The sequence below is a fragment of the Cebus imitator genome, unplaced genomic scaffold, assembly GCF_001604975.1.
Source record: "Cebus imitator isolate Cc_AM_T3 unplaced genomic scaffold, Cebus_imitator-1.0 Scaffold392, whole genome shotgun sequence".
NCBI lineage: Eukaryota > Metazoa > Chordata > Mammalia > Primates > Cebidae > Cebus > Cebus imitator.
The window spans coordinates 1,996,091-2,003,971 of record NW_016107707.1 but is presented as its reverse complement, the minus strand read 5'-3'; the positions used below and the strand labels follow the sequence as shown (position 1 = coordinate 2,003,971).

General features: G+C 52.4%; 1 protein-coding gene across 3 annotated transcripts in view; it reads left to right on the top strand.

The window, feature by feature from the left end:
- The first annotated feature begins 1,257 nt into the window (after positions 1-1,257).
- Positions 1,258-7,881, top strand: part of CYFIP1 (cytoplasmic FMR1 interacting protein 1) — a 106,870-nt gene continuing 100,246 nt past the window's right edge. The window contains exon 1 of one of the 3 annotated variants that reach the window (XM_037731343.1): positions 1,258-1,390. The gene's annotated coding sequence lies outside the window, so the exon portion shown is untranslated. The remainder of the gene's footprint in view (positions 1,391-7,881) is intronic. The other 2 variants (XM_017508504.2, XM_017508505.2) reach the window with 2 other exon arrangements.

The window sequence follows — 7,881 nt, the reverse complement described above, 5'->3', positions numbered from 1 at the left end:
TTTTTAAGGTGTAATCTCTGTTGCCAGGTTGGAGAGTGCAGTGGTGAGATCTCCGCGCACTGCAACCTTCCGCCTCCTGGGTTCAAGGGATTCACCTGTCTCAGCCTCCCATGTAACTGGGATTACAGGGCAGACCACCACGCCCGGCTAATTTTTGCATTTTTAGTAGAGACGAGGATTCACCATGTTGTCCAGGCTGGTCTCGAACTCCTGACCTCAGGTGATCTGCCTGCCTCGGTTTCCCAAAGTGCTGGGATTACAGGCGCGAGGCACCGCGCCCGGCTGCAATGTTTTCAAGTATCACAACGTAACTTGAATTTGGGTTCTATCATGTCATCTACAATGTAAAAATGTTCGGAATCTAATTTTGAGAGTCCGTCCAAGGCACAGCAAAGCAGTAATCTGCTGATTTGCAATGTGGGGACTGGGAACCAGATGTTACTAAAAATGTGAGGAAGTGACTGAATACGAGCCGCCTGGCAGGTCGTCTCGGGCCGCTGGTCGGGGTCCCATTCAGTTTTAACTTGTTGCCTTACACAGAGCACGGGGCGGGGACCCGAACCTGCGCCATCGAGAGGCGGGACTGGAGCATCCGACGCCCACCTTGCTGTGCTCCGGCAGAACCGGGTCGCGGGTGAGGGGAGCAGGTGCCGGGGCCGCGCGGGGCGTTTGGGGCGGTTTTCCCGAGCACGCCTGGGAGCAGCTCAGCGCGCTCGGCGTTTCCGTGTGAGGTCTGGACGTCACGGGCCTTCCACGACTGTTTTCTGGGACGAGCTCAGGTCAGGCTTTCCTCTGTGCGCCCGTCTGCCCCGGCTCCCTCGGGCGACCGGGCGAGGGCGGAGGGTTCCCAGCGGGCTCGGACCTGCGCCCCGGAACCCGCCCGCCCAGCGCAGGTGCGCGCCTCCTGCCCGCGCGAGGCGGCGCCAGACGGGCCCCCGGGAGTCCCCGAACCCGCCACGCAGCCCAGGCCGCCCCCGCGCCCGCCGCAACCCCCGCCCTGACCCCGCGCGCCCCGAGCCGGGACACGGTGTGGACCCCATTCCTCCGCCTCCGAGCGGACGGACCCGCAGGGCGACCCCGCGCGCGCTCCGCCCCGACCCCGCCGTCCCGTGCCGGCCGAGGTGGCCAGGCCGCCGGGTTTCTGGGGTCTCCGCTCGGCGGCGGGGAAGGGCCGGCCGGGGGGAAGCCCCGCAGGAGGAGGGAGCGGCAGGGGCCGAGGCCGGGAGGGAGGAGCGCCGGGAGGAAGAGGCCGAGCCGGGAGAGCCCCCGCCCCGGGAGGAAGGGGAGGAGGCCGAGCGTTTCCTGGCGCATTCCCGGCCCGCCCGACTGAGTCACTCGGCAAAGGAAACTCCCGGGCCCCGCCCGGACCCCCAAGCCTCCGCGGACCCAGGTGAGGAACCCCGTGCGCCCGCGCCCGCCCTGCGGCTTCCTTGGGGTCTGGGTCGCCCTCGGAACCCGGGCCGGCCAGGGCGGCGGGGCCGGGACTGAGCCCCCCCGGCGGCGCGGCCTCCGGGATCGCCATGGCCCCAGCGTCTCCGGCTCCCGCCCCGGGGCTCCAGGTTCCCGCGCTCCTAAACTGCGCCCCTCCGGGTTCCAGGTCCCCGCACCCCCTGAACCGCGCCCCCCCGGGCTCCAGGTCCCCGCTCCCCTAAACCGGGTTCCAGGTCCCCGCACCCCCTGAACCGCGCCCACCCGGGCTCCAGGTCCCCGCGCCCCTAAACCGCGCCCCCCCGGCCTCCAGGTCCCCGCGCCCCCTAAACCGCGGCCCCCCCCGCGCTCCAGGTCCCCGCTCCCCGCCGGGCGCTGCGCCCCAGGCCTGTCGGCGTCGGCTCCGAGCTCCCCTCCCCCGCGCTCCCGGCCCGGCGCCCGGATCCCCGATTCGGCTCCCGGCACGTGGCGCGGCTCCCGTGGGGAAGGGACACCTCCGTGTTTCACGGGTTTTTGTTGGAAAGTAAGGGGCAGGCAGATTGCCAGCGTCGCCCTAAGCTCGCGCAGCGGGATCTGAACCCGTTTTTGTTTCGTGCCCCGTGAGGACCTGAGGGAGCCTGGTCCGCGGGGCCGTTCGGCGCATTCTTGGAGAGCGGAGTTTCGGGCTTTGTTGAGGAGGCGCGATTGTTTCGCACGAGCCTTCGGAACTGTGTATTTTCAGCCTGAAATGCGTGAGCTGCGTTTGTGGGTGTGACTAGAAGGGGAAGAGTAATTGGAAACGGGCTTGAGCGAGCGTTTTTTTAAAGCCAGGGGGCGTCGGGACGGTGCCCGCTCCGCCGTGAAGTCCGCTCGGGGAGCGTTCGTTTTCTGGCGGCGTTTCCTGGAGTCGTCGGGTGGACTCTGGGACGAGGCGTGGCCGGAGCCGCGGGGGACAGCTCGGTGGCGAGACAGAGCCCCAGCCAGGCCGGGACCTGCGGGGCCCCACGTGTGCGGCCCTTTCCCTGCTGGCCGGTGCCTTCCCTGTGAAGTCTACACCGGCAGGCACGGAGCCCGGAGGAACGAGTCACGTTGTGGGTGGGCGCGGCCCGTGGCAGGTGTGCGCTTGTAGGGTCCCTGCGACCGACGCGCCCTGGAGTCCTGCGTGAAGACAGGTGTCTGTGCCGCGCCCAGAGAAAGCGTACCCCTAAGCTTGTGCGTGTGTTTCAATTTACTTTAAAATTTGCTTATAGTAAGATTCAGTTTTTGGTGTGCAGTTAGGCGTGGACCGCAGTCAGGATACTGGGGAAGGCAGCCTCCGTCCTCCCCGCCCCGCAGCCACCTGTCTGTCCCTCCCTGCTGCTCCTTTGCCTTTTCCGGGATGTCACACGTGGGCTTGGAGTCTGGCTTGCCTCACTTAGCTTAAGGAGTCGGAAATTCAGCCATGCTCTGGCTTGTCCCTGAAGCCTAAAGATACAAAGGTTTTAAAAGTGTGGCTCTCGGATACAGCCTGAGAGACAGGCTAAAATGATAAAGTGATGAGAAAAATTACGAAACTATAGTTCATTAAAAACATTAAATAGTATGGAACCGACGCGTATGCTGAAAGTGAAATTCCCTGGGTACTTTTAAGTAGTATGCAATCCTTGCTGTGCATACGCAACTTTTTTATAACATAGTGAGAGCATACTGCATGTTATCATCATACGTTTTTCACTTAATGATGTTTGGTTATTTAAACATCTTAGCAATCTTTACATGTTGATATATACAGTGTATACACAGATTTCCCTCAGTCTTTTAAGTGGCTGTATAGTTTTTGTTGTTTTTTGGGTTTTTTTTGACGCGGAGTCTTGCTTTGTGGCCCAGACGAGCGCAGTGTTGCAAACTCGGCTCACTGCAACCTCTGCCTCCTGGTTCAAGTGATTCTCACATGTCACCCTCCCAAGTAGCTGGGATTACAGGCATGCGCCACCACACCCTGCTAATTTTTGTATTTTTAGTAGAGACAGAGTTTCACCATGTTGCCCAGGCTGGTCTTGAACTCCTGACCACAAGTGATCCTCCCGCCTCAGCCTCTCAAAGTGCTGGGATTACAGACATGAGCCACTGTGCCCAGCCAGATGACTATACTGTTCTGTAGTGTGGATGTTCCATAATTTTATCAGCCTCCTTTTTACCAATGTTATAGTTACTTACTGTTTTACAGCGCTGCAGTCAGTGCTTGTGTCTGCATCTTTGTGCACATACTCACATTTATCATGCTAAAGGAGACTTTGCGTTTCAATAATAGCTAACATTTCATGAGTGCTTCTCATGCTTCAGGCATCGTTCTAAGCCAGGTTACCTGTCAAGGTCCAGGTGGTGACTGCTGACAGCCGTGCAGGCCGTGTGGTCTCTGGGCTGTAGCACCCGAGCAGTGTGGACAATATGTATGGGGAATGAGTCTGGCTGTGTCCCATTGAAACCTCTGTATAGAAAGAGGCAGTGGTCTGTAGTTTATTGACCACTGTTCTAAGTCGTATACACCCTAATTATTCTCATAGTCCTCCAATGGAGGTGCAGTTACTATCCCCACTTTGTGGATGAGGAAACTGACACAGAGAAAGGAGGAGTCCAAGGTTAACTTCCTTTGATGTCTGCTCCGGCAGTCATCACCTGAGCCCAGGTCAGCATGTTGCGTGGCCTACCATGGCCCATTTTCCTTCAATAACGTGGAGCAGGCCGGGTGCGGTGGCCCATGCCTGTCATCCCAGCACTTTCGGAGGCCAAGGCAGGGCGAATCACTTGACGCCAGGAGTTCAAGGCCAGCCTGGCCAACATGGTAAAACCTTGTCTCTACTGCAACTACAAAATTAGCCGGGCGTGGTGGTGCATGCCTGTAATCCCAGCTAGTTGAGAGGCTGAGGCAGGAGAATCACTTGAACCCGGAAGGCGAGCTCACACCACTGCACTCCAGCCTGGGCAACAGAGCGAGAGTCCGTCTCAAAAAAAAAAAATTGTGAAGATCAAATGAGATAATGTATAGAAAAAATACTGTAAGCCAGGCGCAGGGGCTCATGCCTGTAATCCCAGCATTTTGGGAGGCCGAGATGGGTGGATCATGAGGTCAGGAGTTCAAGACCAGCCTGGCCAAGATGCTGAAACCCGTCTCTAATAAAAATACAAAAATTAGCCGGGTGTGGTAGCATGCGCCCGTAATCCCAGGTACTTGGTTTTCTGAAGCAGGAGAATCGCTTGAACCTGGGTGGCAGAGGTTGCAGTGAGCTGAGATCATACCACTGCACTCTAGCCTGGACAACAGTCTAAAAAAAAAATACTGCATAAGAGACACTTTTTATGCTATGTTTTCTAAAGATTTTATCTTTGTAAAACATATGTTATAGTGTGAAGTTTTAACTAATATGTCCAAGCTATTTTGTTTTCCCTATTAATATTTAGCCAGCTCTTAGAGGCCACAGATAGAGCTTGTGCTAATTACACTGACATAATTTAAAAACCTTATTTTAGCCAGTGGAGTAAGGTCAGACAAAGAAATAAAAAGCATACAGATTGGAAAGGGAAACTTTTTCCTATTTGCCAACAGCATTATTATCTACATAGAAATTCCAAGGACTTTATGAAAAAGTTACTAGAACTAATACACGAGGTTAGCAAGGTTACAAGATACAAAGTCAGCACACAGAAGGCAAACTTATTTCTCCATACAGCAGTGCCCTTATCCCTGGGGAGATTCGTGCAAAGTCAACACTGTATAAGCTGACCTTACTTATTTACAACAGTGCCTGTTATCCACGGAGGGTGTGTTCCAGTGGATGTTTGAAACCTTGGGTAACCCAGAACCCTTTGTGGACTGTTTTTGTTTTCCTGTACGTCTATGCCTGTGATAAAGCTTAATTTATACATTAGGCACAGTAAGAGAACAATAACTAATCGTAATATAAGATAACTATATGCTGAGTAAGAGTTATATAAATGTGTTCTCTCTTTCAAAATATTTCTTTGTATGCACTCCCCACCTATTTTTGGAGGGCAGTTGACTGCAGGCAGCTGTAACTGGGAAAACAGAAATTGCAGATAATGAAACTACAGATAAGTAGAGACAGCTGTACTAGCAATGTGCCATTAGAAAGTTAAATTCAAAAACACCATTTCTCTGCTTCAGAAGAATCAAATACTTAGGTATACCTTGAATATCACTTACAGGAGCTGTATGCTGGAGATGAGAGAAATCAAAGATCATTTAAGTAAATGAGGGGACATACCATGGTCAGGGGTTGGAACACTCAGCATAGAAAAGACATCAGTTCTCTTTATATTGATTTATAAATTTAACCCAATTTCAATTAAAAAAAATATGAGCATGATTTAAAAACAAAAATTTTAAACAACTTTATTAAGGCATAATGTACCTACTTTATAAAATTCACCTCCTTTTAAGTATCCATTTGGCTGGCCCGTTAACAGGGGGATTAGGGATGCCAACCCCCTGTGCAGTTGAAAATCTGAGCTTTTTTTTTTTTTGAGATGGAGTTTTGCTCTTGTTGCCCAGGCTGGAGTGCAGTGGCGTGACCTTGGCTCACCGCAACCTCCGCCTCCTGGGTTTAAGTGATTCCCCTGCCTCACCCTCCCAAATAGCTGGGATTACAGGCATGCACCACCATGCCCGGCTTTATTAGAGACAGCGTTCTACCATGTTGGCTGGGCTAGTCTCGAACTCCTGTCCTTAAGTGATCTGCCCACCTCAGCCTCTCAGAGTGCTGGGATTACAGGTGTGAGCCACCGTGCCCGGCCTATACCTTTTTTTTATTTTTTGAGATTGAGTCTCACTCTGTCACCCAGGCTGGAGTGCAGTGGCACCATCTCTGCTCACTGCAACCTCTGCCTCCCGGGTTCAAGCAATTCTCCTGCCTCGGCCTCCCAAGTAGCAGAGATTACAGGCGCCTGCCACCATGCCCGGCTAATTTTGTATTTTTAGTAGAGACGGGGTTTCACCATGTTGGCCGGGCTGGACAAGATTAACTTTTGACTTCCCAAAAGTTAAAACTACGTGACTTCCCAAAAGTTAAAACTACAAATAGCCTGCTGTTGACTGGAAACCTTACCAATAACATAAATAGTTGGTTAACGCAGATTTTGTAAATTATATGTGCTCTCATAATAAAGTAAGCTATACAAAAGAAAATGTTGTTAAGAAAGTCATGAGGAAGAGAAATCTACTCACTACTCATCAAGTGGAAGTGGATCATCAGAAAAGTCCCCATCCTCTGAGACCTCATGCTAAGCAGGCTGAGGAGGAGGAAGTGGGAGGGCTGGTTTTGCTGTCATGGGGTGGAAGAGGCAGAAGTGGAGCAGGTGGAAGCAGGGCTGGAGAGGCAGGCATACTCCATGTAACTTTTACTTGAAAAAATCTGCAAAGAAGTGGACCTGCACAGTTGAAACACGTGTTGTTTCAGGGTCAACTGTACAATTTTTAGAGGATTTCTGGAGCTGCGCAAGCATCACCATAATCCAGTCAACTGTACAATTTTTAGAGGATTTCTGGAGCTGCGCAAGCATCACCATAATCCAGCTTTTTGGTTTTTTGTTTGTTTGTTTTGTTTTGTTTTGTTTTTGAGACAGGCTCTCACTGTCACCCAGGCTGGAGCGCAGTGGTGTGATCTCAGCTCACTGCAACCTCCACCTCCCGGGTTCAAGCGATTCTCCTGCCTCAGCCCCCTGAGTAGCTGGGATTACAGGTGTGTGCCACCACGCCCAGCTAATTTTTGTATTTTTAGTAGAGATAGGGTTTCACCATGTTGGCCAGGCTGGTCTCAAACTCCTGGTCTCAAGTGATCCACCTGCCAAACTACTGGGATTACAGACGTGAGCCACCATACCTGGCCTGTTTTTGTGTTTTTTCATTTTAATTATTTTTTTAATGGAGATGGGGTATCACTCTGTTGCCCAGACTGATCTTGAATTCCTGGGCTGAAGCAATCCTCCCTTCCTCCTGACAGTGTACAGATGTGAGCCACTGTGCCTGGCCTTGCTCATCTGTTGATGGACAGGTAGGTTAGTTCCATGTCTTGGCTGTTGTGAAAGGTGCTGCAATAAACATGGGGTGCAGATGTCTCTGGGACATACCAATTTTACTTCTTCTGGATGTATACCCAGTAGTGGTATTGCTGGGTCATAGGGCAGTTCTATTTTTAATATTTTGAGGAACCCCCAGCACTGTTTTCCATAATGGCTACACTGATCTACGTCCCTACCAACGGCGTACAACGGTTTCCTTTCCCCACACCCTGGACAACGCTGTCTGTCTTTTGCCTTTTTCACAAGGGCCAATCTAACAGGTGTGAGGTTTTGATTTGCATTTCCCCGATGATTAGTGATGCTGAGCATTTTTCATGTACCTGCTGGCCATTTGTACACCTTCTTTTGAGAAGTATCCATTCAGATCTTTTACTGTTGAGTTGTTTGAGTTCTTTGTAT